Source organism: Larus michahellis, chromosome 3 (genome assembly GCF_964199755.1).
Source record: "Larus michahellis chromosome 3, bLarMic1.1, whole genome shotgun sequence".
In the NCBI taxonomy this organism is placed as follows: domain Eukaryota; kingdom Metazoa; phylum Chordata; class Aves; order Charadriiformes; family Laridae; genus Larus; species Larus michahellis.
In genome coordinates, this window is record NC_133898.1 from 28,349,660 (window position 1) to 28,363,657 (window position 13,998).

At 40.2% G+C, this 13,998-nt stretch overlaps 1 protein-coding gene across 4 annotated transcripts in view; it reads left to right on the forward strand.

Moving 5' to 3' along the window:
- USH2A (usherin) overlaps window positions 1-13,998 on the forward strand; it is a 394,302-nt gene that overhangs the window by 107,833 nt on the left and 272,471 nt on the right. The window lies entirely within an intron of this gene.

A 13,998-nucleotide genomic window follows, 5' to 3' on the forward strand; every position in this document is an offset into this window, starting at 1 on the left:
AATGTTCCAAATGGCAGAGATTGAAGGTTTAAAAATGTTTTTTAAAAAGATGTATGAAAGGGCTGTGTATGTATATCAAGTCATGAGACTGACTTGCATGAGCAGCAAGGGGAAATCAGAAAGGAATTTAGGTAACAGTGAGAGCAGCGTTAGATGGCATGCTCATAGTGCACAGGCCACACCACGGCATGGTGCAACTTAACCTGGTCCTGAGTCTTGTTTGTTAAGGCGGATAATGGCTGCAAACCCCACACAGCATTGCTGACAAAAGAATGCCAGGGATTTGTAGTGGATTGAGTAGTTGACATCCCTTGTCTTCTGGGTCACCACGGGGAAGTCTGGCAAGAATACGTGAGCGCAGAGATCTTGGTACTTGCAAGTACGTGTGTGCACAAATTCAGTTTTTGTTTAAAACAAAAATCATCTTCTCATCTCTCTATGATCACTCAGTGAATCTGATTTTAAAAAAAATGAAAATTGAAGATCACTTCCTTTTTTGTTTCTTGCTAGGTGCTTACTTGACTCATAGTCAAATAATAATAACAAGTGATAATGTGTTAGTTAAATATTGACACCACGTTGACTTGCAAAACCTGTCTCCGTGCAGGAATCTGTAGGAACAGCTGTTGGGCTTCTTTCCTCATCCAAATTGCTCGACGGTTTTTCTGACATCAGAGTTTGCACCCTTTACCATATATTTAGTAAAAACATCTTTGATGTATTTCTTCTGTTGTCAGTTGTGATGATCTAAACACCAAAGGAACTGTGAGCTGCAGTTTTTCTCCACTCAGCCCCATCACTGCAGTATAGTTAAATAGTTTAATCAGACAGGTAAAGCATTATGAGTATCACTGAATTTCCGACTTCTCATTAGAAGTCTCTGAGAGTCTTTGGGGAAGAGGATGTTGCACTACTGGGATTGTTAACATGCCTGACTGTCTGTAACCAGGCAAGCCCAACATTAATCTACCCAAACGCCGGATTCAGGCTAGGGTTCAGTTACACTCACGGGCTGAGACTGAGGCCTTGAATACGGCTGAGATGGCTGAGAGAGTTTGGACAGACAGGTCGGGAGAAGATGTTAAAATAAAGCTCCCTTCATACTGGTACCTAATGGCTGATAATGGTGTGTGGATCAATATAATTTATTATTGCTCTGGATTGTGTTCTTTCTTTTAGACCAGCTATTCATTTGAGTTATCTGGAGATGACCTAGTACCAAAACATGCTAGGCAATTTGTCCAGACATCTGCTGGTAATGACTGACAATCAGGTTAAATCAGCCTGTTTGGTACCTAAAAATATGTAATCCAGGTACTCGATAACTCAGTAAAGTTTTTGAGAAATAAAAATCTGGGGTTTTCTAAGTAGATCATCAGTCCTTCTTCCAAAACATGGTGGAGGGAAAATTACAGCAAATCCAGGAGAGTTTAGAAAGACAGTTAGGGGAATGAAAAATATTCTTTAATTGTACTCTGCACTTGTTTTGTTGTTGAGGCCTTCTCTCTGAAGACAAGCAGTTGGCAATTGTGCTTTATAGATGGAAGGGCTTTAGTGTGCATGCAGCTGTGTACATTTTTGACACAAAAGTGTGCCAGCTTGTATATGTCAGTTAGCAGACAGATACTTCTTAGCGCATCTGGGATCTCCCACTGCTATCCCAGAAAAAGATAGATCAGTTTATTCATAGCTAATAAATGCAGTTGTCCTCACTACCTCCCTGGCTGGTCTTACACTCTTAGGTGCAAGTAATAGGGGCAGATGTATTATCTGGGAAATTTTCCAAATTAATCTTAAAAAAAAAAAAAAAAAAAAAAAAAAAAAAGGTAAAAAAAAAAAGTTAGGCAATAGACACTGGCTGCACCAAGCAGTGTCCCTCTGTCTGTAACAAAGCCTCCAGCTGCACAGGAAGATGTGCTCTGAGTACATGTTAGATGAGAGGAATTCAGGTAAAGAAAACGATTGTTTCTGCCAGAACTGTCCACATAAAACTTCTCAGGTCTTCAAACTGGGAAGAAGTGTTTTGGGCATCTGCAATATCATTTTCCAAAAGATGGAGACTTGATTTTTAATACTTATTTGTATCCCTTGAATTTCTTAGAACAGCATTCATTATATCTATCAAATTACCACTAGGCAATTGAACTGTTATTGTTCTTGTTTTAGCTATGGAACTCATCTGTCTCTCATAACTCTGAAGATTGGGGTATTCAGGTGTTTATTTTTATATCTTCCCCTTGAGACAGCAAACTGCTATCATTCCGAATTAATAGACGTGGAGCTGAAGTTCAGTTTCTATTTAATGCAGGAGTTTATACTTGAAAGGCCCCCTAGAAATGGCTAGAAGGTTTTACAAATTAGTTATTTCATGTGGTTTGCTTTATGAGTACAGCTTGTGTGATGCAGCTGTTGGTCTGGAGTCAGAATGCTGGCGTAACACTGTTGTGTTTGTCTCTATGGTTCTCTAGTTGTCAAGAAGAGGTACTGTCTGTTTTATACAGGGTGTAGACAGGTGAAGTTCAAAGAACTGAGAATAGCCAAGTGTCTGAATATTTTTTAAATTCAAATTATACTTGTATTATCTCTTTAATGACTGAGTCTTATGTCTAGGTCCAAAAAAACCCTAAGGGTGAAGGTAATGAGCATGTTGCCTGGCTTTCACCACTGACAAATGGTCGAGAATAGTTTGCTCTGCAGGGAAGTTAAGGTCTTCGTGTACTTTCTGACAGAGGTGTAACAAGGCTTACAAGTAAGATCTTTCAAGATCATTGAATAAAATCCATGGAAAATAGCATCATGAACTGCTGAAGCGTGTGTGAATATGAAAAACAAGCCAACAGGTTTATCTATGAAAGGAGTTTTTCCTCAATTCCTTTTTGTTCCTTGGTTGAAGGTTAGGACCTTAGGTGCCTGAATGGATGAAATAAAAACTGATGCATGAATTTTGACCTGTGTAAACAAGCCCTGCTTAGGATCAAGTTTGGTTCTAATATTTGAGGCACTACCTTCTGTTCAGCATTCATGACTTTTAAATATCTCTTGACGGTTAGGCAGCTTTAACTTTTTGTTTTACAGAGAGTAGGGGATCACATTTTGCTTTGAAAACATGACTCCCTGAGAAAGCACACGTGCACCCTATTGAGTATATTTGTAGATACTATGCCTTCAGATAGAAACAGTGCCACTGTTTAAACTTTGTAGAAAATCCTGTCAAAAAGCTGTGTGGTAGTTTTTTCTAAAGCGAGTATACTGGATTAAGCTCCTGAGGACAAATAAAGAGAAGTTTAGTTTTCAGGTTTTATTGAGCGGATGGATGCCAAACTACTGAGCTTTCTTCAAAAATGAGCTTCTGGGCCAAACGAGTAACTAGTTGAAAATTGAAACCTGGATGTCTCTCAGATACAATGACACCTGAGCTAGGAGTTTGGCTGTGATTTAGTTGTCTAAAGTACAGTCATGGATTACACAAATCACTTTTTGAATCTTTCCTCTGATTGATCAATTGCCAGACAGAAAGTCGGTGGCACAGCTGATGGTATAGGGCCTATTATAATTAGAAAGCTTAGAAATTGCAATCAGTTGGACACATGAATGAATGAGAAAGCTCTTTGACTCCATGGTATGAAGATAGAGTTGGGCTCCACGAAGAGAAACTCAGTGTATCTGAAGGGTATGTAAGAACTGCTCACTGTGGAAAGAGTGATTCAATTGCTACAAAAGAAAGACATTGCAGAGTGGTAAGATGGTTGTGTGGAAGGTTACATTCCTCCTGACCTCTCAAAATTAGACTATTTTTCAAATGTAACATGGAACATAAATTGACAATTTTGTGGCATTGTAGTGGGTTTTGTAAATAATGTACATATTCTTTCTATGAAATGGAGTAAAACAAATCCTCCAAGCATGTGTTATGCATTGCCTAAAATACAATTTGAGCTTGATGTCAGGAGTTATAATTACACATCCATGTGAGAAGAGAGGCCCTTACTCATTCAGTGATAAAATAATTCATTTTTTTAAGGTGGATGAAAGATTCTTTGGGATATGTTAAAAGCAGTTGAATTAGCTATTACTATTTTAATGTGATTCTTCTTGGATGTTACTTGTTTAAAAAGAAAATTATTTATGTAATATTGATCAAAATGCAGTGCAGTCTGAAGAAACTTTTGTGTTTGGCCTTGCTTTGAATACAAGTTTTCTGAAATAGGATTGCTACACTTTAAAAGAAGTGGGTCTTGCATGACCCCCCCCTACATGATGCGAATTCAGCTGTGTAATAATTAGGAGATAACTGTATGAGATCAGGTGTTCATATATTCAGCATTACAAGTAGAGCTTTTTTACAATGACATTTTTAGTGTTGTGAAGTGGTCTTAAAAATGTGTATTTAAAAAAAAAAAATCTCTGTGCTAGTGTTTTTACTGCCAAATTCTGACTCAGATACACACACACTTCTCAGAGTGGAGAATCTTTCCAGTAACGATGTTTCTTAATGAGTTTGCCATGGAACACTGCACAAGTGTCGTTTACATTTGTTCTGAGTAGAAGTGCTGAGAATGGCCGTGGTCCTTTGGTGTTGGATCTCCCTGTAGCTCTTCATCACAGTGAACTCTCTTTGCAGTAATGTAAAACAAATTCCACTCCATATAATCTTGAACAAACGTTTCATAGTTAGTAGAAGGCACAAATACTTTCATTAGCGTACGGAGCCAAATAAACAGGCCTTTTCCAGCATCCCAACAGAAATTTGTGGAATGCGTTATGACTGAATACCAAGAAAATTAACACAATTGAAGGTCTAAACACAATGTAAGAGGAAAGGCTGAAGAAAATGACATAGTTTAGAAAAACAAAGACTAAAAGGAGACATGGTAATGGTGTTCAAGTATATAAAATGTGTAGTTTAAAAGAAGAGAATGAACTTTTCTCCATGTCTCCTGTGAGTTAAGCAGCAATGCATTCATAATAAGCTTAAAATATAGCAGGGTAGGTTGTCTTCTCGCAAGATTTTTTTTCTAAAAGATTCAGGCTAGTTGAATAAAGGAATACATTGTTATAAGAAAAAAATAAAAGCTCTGACACTGCAGATTTTAAAGAATAGTTGGATGAGCATTTGTCAAAAATAACTTAGGTAAAATTGATTCTGCTTTGGAGTAAGTGGATTGATTCTGTGACTTCTAAGAATGTTTTCCGAATGTATATCCTATTATAAACTCAGATTAACCCAATGAAACTAGGAAAGATGTTAATTTCACCAAATAACTTTTAGAAGGAAAGAGCTGGCACCTTTTTTTTTGTTGTTGTTGGGAACTTTACATAGAGTTCTGATTGACAATTTTCTATAAAGAGGGAAGGTTGCATGAGTTGGATAAGTTTTGCTTCTATTTTATTTCTTCTCCTCTAGATATTTTCCATCATTTCTTTTTATGTCTACTGATAAGGTTTGAGACGGTTAGAAATGAGTTTTATTTACTAAATCAGAATAATATAATAGTTTAGGTTGAAAGAGAAGTCATCTACTCCAACCTCCTGCTCATAGTGAGTTCAGCTAGACCTGTTTAGGCCTTTGCTAGTTGAGTTTTATCTCCATATGTAGTCAAGTATATTTACAAGTACTGTTCCAGTTTCCAATCTGACTAGCCTTTTGGCTACAGAATTTTCTGTATTTGAACCTGTGTCCATTGCTTCTTGTTCTGTCACTACATAGCTCCAAGAAAGTGTGGCTCCATCTTCCTTGTATCCTTCTGTGAGGTAATTGGAGAAGGCAAGACATCTCCTCCATCCTTCCATGCCTTAAGACTGAACCAGCCCTGTTCTCTTGGCCTCTTCTCAGATGTCATGTACTTTCGCCCTCTGACTGTCTTGGTTCCCCTCCACTGGATTCATTCCAGTGTGCCAGTATCTTTTTTTTATGCCAGAGTACCCAAACTGCATTGCAGGACTTGCATTTGCCTCTGTTGACTTTCACAAGGTTTCTGTCAGACCATTTCTCCAGCCTGTCAAGATTTCTCTCAGTTGCAGTGTATCCACTGCAGCCCTCCATTTATTTTTACTGCCTGCAAACCCTTCGATAGTACACTCTGTCCCATCACCCAGGATTCATTTTCATGAATAAAACTCTTAAACATAATTGGTCCCAGTACCATTCCTTGTAAATGCTGACCACTGAGCTTTGTGCCACTTGTCACAAGCCCTTGAGTCCTGCTGTTCAGCCAGTTTTTTGCCCACTTTTATAGTCCACGTGCAGTCTATCTATTTCTCCAGCCTGATGGCAAGGATCCTATGGGAAACCATGTTGAAGCCCTTCCTAAAGCCAAGATATACAACACTGGGTTGCTTTCCCCTTTGGCTGCTGAGCCAGGCCTTTCATCGTAGAAAGCAATCAGGTTGGTCGGGCACAATTTGCCTGTAATAAATCCATGTTGTATGTTCCAAATCATCTTCTTGTCCTTCGTGTGTCTGAATATGGCCTCCTGCATAGTGTCCCTGGGGACAAAGGTTAGGCTGACCAGTCTGTAGTTTCCCTAATCTATTGACACAACTTTACAGCGAATGCTCTTAAATTTGTTTGCTTCAGCCTTACCCTAGAAAGATGAAGAGAACTGGAACAAGAGTGGAGCAACCTGACCTTTTACTTATGTGGCTTTATGTATTCTTTGTCTCTCTGCTGGCATTTTTTCCTTACATAGCTTTTTAAGGATCATCCTTTTTTTTTCATTACTTTGAACTGAAGAAAGTAAACAAGATTTTCTGAGGGAAAAACTATTACAAAAGAAATTCTTACAACAAGCTTTCTAATACTGAGGGAGAACGGAAGAGAGTGCATTCGTTTAACTGACTTGGAGAACACACTTTGTATCTCAGCAAACTTTTGATAGTGCCACTCATTTTTCAGACCTTTATATTAATCATACACTAAAGAGCTCTCGGAGAGCTATTCTGTTATTGTGTCCTTTATGCCTAGGTTGTTGCCACAGGACTTCTCCTTAGAAATTCTTTTAATTTTTATGCCAATTTCCTATGTTTTCTCCTCTTATATTCAAGAAAGAATGATTTGAACCCACGTCTTCATCTTCTGTGAAAGAAAGATAGAGCTCTTCTATATCACTGACAGGAGGCTGGCTTCAGTAAGAAGGGGAACCATCCTTTTTTCTGCCTGAGAACTGTTTGCACAGACATTTTAGGTGGAATTTTGCCCTAGTACTTAAAATGAATTCATAGTTTAATCTTGAAAAACACATTCCTTTCTTCCTTCCTTCTGAATCCCAAGAAGCCTAAAGATAGGGAGAGAGAGAGGAGCTGCATATAGAGAAAAAGGAGTGATCCAGCACAACAAAGTGAACTGTGCTGCTTTATGAACAAAACAACTTAGAACATTTTCGAACATGCACAACAGGGACTTAGGCAGCAAATAAGCCAAGCTGATGCTGACCTTGCCGGTGTTACAGGGGTGATATTTTCACAAAGATGAGCTGGTTATGTTAGGCGCAGACATACTTTCTATCATTATCAACTATCTGCTTTTTCCTTTTTTTTTTTTTTAATTGTAGAAAAGATTCTTCCCCTTATGTCACAACTCTAGTTGTGCTTCGGTTAATTTTGTGCAAACGTGATTCAGTATTTTGAAATGTAGTGGGCATTCTCTCTGTAGGTGACAAACGTAAGAACTAGCAGAAGAAAAGGGTTATATCAATTATTGTTTAGTCAAGGGTAATAAAAGTAGTTACTACCTACCAAGTTTGTATTTTTTATAAACTAATCTGAGAGTGTAACCACTTATGTACCAAGCTGTTTTCTAGAAGATTAATTTCCACCATTAAAGCATACCTATATATTTGGTGTTTCTTTTTCTTGCTTGTCTCAAACAAAATGCTGATAGGATTTGACATAGGAACTTTGTGTAGGAGTCTGCACAAAGAATACTCATTGAATTTAATGAGAGTGACTGTGGAAAAAAATATTTTTTGTTTTAGTATCTAGTCTGGCCTTTGCTCAGTAAGAATGGAGTTCTCATGTATTTGTTCAGCTCGCTGAAGAAGCCAAAGGTGGGATTATATTCTCTGTTCTGAAGGGCAAAGAAGGGAACGAGAGAGTTCAAGGAGATTTTCTGTATCTCTTCTGTGTGCAGCAAGGGTAGTGGGTGCTCTCATGTATGTCTCTGGAAATAAACAGTTATGGAAGTGCTGTGTTTTGCTTCAGGCATGACATCTTCTGGGATTCCTTTTGTGCTTGTGTGCCACTAAGAAAAGATGCAAGGTGGAGGGCCTTGTTGGGAGGGAGATTTAGGGAAATAAAAGTTGAGGAAAATAACAAACATAAAGAAAAAGCTAGATGGGAGAAACTGCACAAATGCATGAAGTTTATTTAATTAAAAAAAAATAATAAAAGGAGGCGGGGGAGGGCGCCAAGCATCTCTTGGAAGTTTTGCGTGTGAAAGATCCGTGTACTGTGTGTTAAATGGAAGCTCAGTTAATTTTAGTTAAAGTAAGGACTGAAAAATACAGATCAAAGAAAGAACTTGAAGCAGGTTTGAGCATAGAAAACAGTAGTTCAATGGACTTCTTTTAAAGTAAATGTATGAACGCTTCTGGAAATTCTCAGACTCAAATACCTGATGGCACAGAGATTGGTGAAAGCAAGCTGACTATTTCCAATGCTTTTCATTTGCTAGTGCAGTTGTGGGTATTCCACACCAGTACTTCAGTACTTTGTGAGATTTTTGTAGGATTCTTATGTGCTGGTATAACTGAACTTGTAACCCAAAGTAATTTTAAAGAGTGGGATTTGATGGTAAGTAAAAACCATAAAGGAATATTCCTGTAACTTCGACTTTAATAAATGTCAAATTTCTGATGTTTTTTATTTCTAAAATCTTATGTTTTCAGTTTGTGCCAGGGCCAGAAGGCAGTAACAACGACATTTGGTCAAGATTTTCATCTAGGCTAATCATGCTAAATTGTCTTCTTGTGTTTTTAATGGTGCAGTTATTCTGCATCTACTTGGAAAATATTGGCTAGTCCAAGGCAGAATGGCAGGAATTCTATTATTTTTGATGCTACCTCTCTCTTCAAAGTCCCTTTAAAGTGTCATTACCTTGAAGAAAAGCCTGTTTCTTAACCATCTTAAGAAAGGCTCCTGTATATGGACAAAAGGACCCTAATTTATGGGAGGATATTTTAGACTATCATGAAGGGTTGTGGCATGACAAGATCACGTATGTATTAGATTATTTATTTTGAGGAGCTGTTTGTGGACAGGCATAAGAAGAATCTTTTCTGTTCCTCCTATTCTTGGATTCATACAATCGTAGATACCATGTCAGAAGGGATCTCAAGGATCATCTGGTCCAACCTTTCTTGGGAAAAGCACGGTCTAGACAAGATGGCCCAGCACCCTGTCCAGCCGACTCTTAAAAGTGCCCAATGTTGGGGAATCCACCACTTCCCTGGGGGAGAGCTCATCAAGCCTCTCTCCATCATTTATCAACAATCCTGGTCAACAGGGGAGGTACCAGATGACTGGTGGGTGGCTAATGCGATGCCCATCTACAAGAAGGCTCAGAAGGAGGATCCGGGGAACTACAGGCCTGTGAGCCTGACCTCGGTACCAGGAAAGATCATGGAGAAGATCATCTTGAGTGAGCTCTCACGGCAAGTGCAGGGCAGCCAAGGGATCAGGGCCAGCCAGCATGGGTTTAGGAAAGGGAGGTCCTGCTCAACCAACCTGATCTCTTTCTATGACCATGTGACCCGCCTTCTGGATGCGGAGAAGGCTGTGGACATTGTCTGTCTGGACTTTGGTAAGGCCTTTGACACCATCCCCCACAGCATTCTCCTGGAGAAGCTGGCGAATCATGGCACAGACAAGTGTACTCTTCGCTGGATAAAAAACTGGCTGGATGGCCGTGCCCAGAGAGTTGTGATTAATGGGGTGAAATCTTCTTGGCAGCCAGTCACCAGTGGTGTCCCTCAGGGCTCAGTCTTGGGTCCAGTTTTGTTTAATATCTTTATCAATGATCTGGATGAGGGGATTGAGTGCACCCTCAGTAAGTTTGCAGATGACACCAAGTTGGGTGGGAGTGTTGATCTGCTTCAGGGTAGGAAGGCTCTACAGAGGGACCTGGACAAGCTGGATCGAAGGGCCAAGGCCAACTCTATGAGGTTTAATAAGGCCAAGTGTGGGGTCCTGCGTTTCGATCACAACAACCCCAAGCAGCGCTACAGGCTTGGGGAAGAGTGGCTGGAAAGCTGCCCAGCAGAAAAGGACCTGGGGGTGCTGGTGGGCGGCCAGCTTAACATGAGCCAGCAGTGTGCCCAGGTGGCCAAGAAGGCCAACAGCATTTTGGCTTGTATCAGGAATAGTGTGGCCAGCAGGAGTAAGGAAGTGATCGTGCCTCTGTACTCGGCACTGGTGAGGCCTCACCTGGAGTACTGTGTTCAGTTCTGGGCCCCTCTGTACAAGAGGGACATTGAAGTGCTGGAGCGTGTCCAGAGGAGAGCTACCAGGCTGGTGAGGGGTCTGGGGACCAGGTCATATGAGGAGAGACTGAGGGAACTGGGCATGTTTAGCTTGGAGAAGAGGAGGCTGAGGGGAGACCTCATTGCCCTCTACAACTACCTGAAAGGAGGTTGGAGAGAGGTGGGTGTTGGCCTCTTCTCCCAGGTGAATAATGACAGCACCAGAGGAAATGGTCTGAAGCTGCGGCAGGGGAGGTTTACATTAGATATTAGGAAGAATTACTTTACTGAAAGAGTGGTCAGGCACTGGAACAGCCTGCCCAGGGAGGTGGTTGAGTCACCATCCCTAGAGGTGTTTAAGAAACGTGTAGATGTGGCACTTCGGGGCATGCTCTAGTGGCAGAGATTGTAGGGGATTTTTTTATGTGTGTATGGTTGGACTCAATGATCTCAAAGGTTCTTTCCAACCATGAAGATTCTAACCATGAATTCTGATTATTCCAATAGCTGATTGTTCTCATTGTGAAAAATTTTCCTCTTGTGTCCAATCGGAATCTCCCCAGGAGTAACTTGTACCCATTAGCTCTTGTCTTTTCCATGTGACCCCTTGTAAAAAGGGAGTCCCTATCTTCTTCGTGGACATCCTTTAAATACCGGAACATAACGATAAGGTCTCCCTTAAGCCTTCTGTTCTCAAGGCTGAACAAACCCAATTCTTTCAGCCTATCCATATATGTCAGGCTTCCCAGTCCTTTGATCATCTTTGTGGCCCTTCTCTGGACCCTTTCCAGCCTGCCCACATCTTTTTTGTATAGTGGGGACCAAAACTGAACACAGTATTCCAGGTGTGGCCTGACAGGTGCTGAGTAGAGTGGGATAATTACTTTATCTCTGCCATTGATGCCATTGTTGATGTAACCCAGCATCCTGTTGGCTTTCTTTGCTGCAGCAGCACGCTGTTCACTCATATTGAGCCTGTTGTCCCCCAGGGACCCCCAGGTTCCTTTCCATAGAGCTGCTTCCCACCCGGGTAGATCCTAGTCTGTGCTGCACTCCTGGGTTATGTTTTCCCAGGTGCAAGATTTTACTCTTGTCCTTGTTGAACTTCATAAGGTTCTTGTTAGCCCACACTTTGAGCCTATCCAGGTCTTCCTGCAGGGTGGCTCTCCCTTTCGAAGTGTCCACTTCCCCATCAGCAAACTTCATCAGGGTACATTTGATCCCATAATCCAGATCACATATGAGGATATTAAATAGCTTTGGGCCCAATATTGATCCCTGGGGGACCCCACTTGTGACAGGTTGCCAGTTTGAAAAGGAGCTATTTACCACTGGCCTCTGGGTGTGGTGTTGTCACCCAGTTCCCCACCCACTGCAGAGACCACTTGTCTTGTAACACACCAATTTATGTAGGAGGAAGCTGTGGGAAAACATTGAAGGCCTTGGAGAAATCAAGGTAGACAACATCCACCGTTCACCTCACATCAACTGAGTGGGTTACTTTGTCATAGAAGGCAATCAGGTTTGTCAAGCACAATTTGCCCTTGGTGAATCCATGTTGGCTTTTCCCAATCACGTGCTTCATTTGACTTGTGATAGCCCCCAGGAGGTTTCATTCCATAACTTTCCAAGGGACTGAAGTAAGACTGATGGGCCTATAATTTCCTGGATCCTCCTTTAAACCCTTCTTGTAGATGGAGGTGACATTAGCCTTCTTCCAGTTGTCTGGGATGTCCTCTGATCTCCGTGACTTCTCAAAGATTATGAAGAGCAGCCTTGCAACAATGTCAGCCGACTCTCCTAACACCCTTGGGTGGATATTGTAAAGGCCCATCGATTTGTAGGGGTCAGGCTCCTGTAATAGTTCGCATACCAACTCTTCCTTCACTGATGGTGGGTCTGTGTTTGCATCAACCTGGATTTTTGTTCCCAAGGCCTGGGGGCCGACGGTACTGGTAAAGACAGGGGTGAAGAAAGTGTTGAGAACCTCTGCCTTTGCAGCGTTGTTGGTGGCTAATTCACCACTCCTGTTTAACAGTTTAACAGTTTCTGATTCTATGGAGAGTTTACAACAAGGGTGCAGCAGAGAGAGGATTAACACTATATTGGCTGGTGAGATACTTCAAGTGAAATTAATGCTTTCTGGTGCGTGCTTCGCTCTTATTCAGACTATTTCTGTAAAGGGTTATTTAGTACAATGACTTGAGACATGACATTTGACTAATAGTGAGCCTTTAAATTATTCCTGCTTTTAAGATACAAATTCTTTCCCATATTGTTTTTAAATAGCAAAGATGTAACTACTGAATTATGTATTGACTAAAAGTGTGTGAAGTGTCATGCATTGATTATGATTGCATTGTGAATTTGATCAGGAAATTTTCATAATAATAATATAAGGAAGCTTTTCACCTTCTAATTGATTTTCAGGGCGATTAAATTAAGACCTTGTCTAAGTACGACTGTCCTTATCAATTACTGGCAGAATAGAGAAATTAAAGGATTAAAAATTTACGTGTGTTAAGATTCAGTATTTAAGGTCTAAAATCAATCAGATCATACACTGAATAATTCCATTATGACAAAACTATCATTCAGGATTAGACTGTGGTAATTTGGAGAAAAAAAGGCTGTCTGAACTAGTACATATGGGAAAAATTAAGATTGCAAAATTAAGCACCTAGAACTTAGGAAATGGAGTTAAAATAAGCAGCATGAACTTAATTCAACCTTGTTATTTTTATGTGTTATAATGGCATGTAATTAATTGATTAAAAACTAGCTTATCCATAGGTTCTTTGTGTGGTATGGACCAGCCTTTTAAAAATTCTTATCGTTCTGTATATGGCTTGATGTCTGTCTTACTGCACGTATCTAATTCTTAAGTAAATGCAGATTTTAATTTTTTTTTCCTGTGCTATTTTCACTGGAGTGTCTTAGTACTTTGTAACCATTGATATTCACTTTTACAATACTGCTATTATCAGTTTAATTTTATGAATGGGGACTTTGGGTGAAGAAAAAAGAGTACTGAATGCTAATGTTGAACGCTTAGTTGTACATAGGTAGGACCTGAGTTTTTCAGAGTAGTTCATGTGTTTAAAGTAGAGTTTCCACCGACCCCGGTTCAATTAGGAACACTTAACACTTCCACAGATCTCTGTGGGGTGTTTAAATGCAAGCACTTAAGAAAATGAGGAGTGCATAACAAGTGAGTAACTCTGAGAAGTTTGATGTAGGCGATTTGCCTTGCGTTGCATAAGAACTTTGTGGCAGAGGTAGGGACAGATTTCTCCAGAGTGACATTGAACTGCACTAACTATGAAACTGTCCGTTCAGTTTTCATACTCCCCTTCCTCTTTCATTAAACGTCCGCAGAGCACTACATCAAATCAGACAGGCTTCTGTGCACAAAATCCTTATTTGCTACACGAATTCTGTTTTAGTTGCTGAACATCATAAAATCTTTGAGGCAGATATCTTATGGGAAATGTGTGTTTGTATAATTGTAGACTATATCATTATTCATCCTCTATTTGTG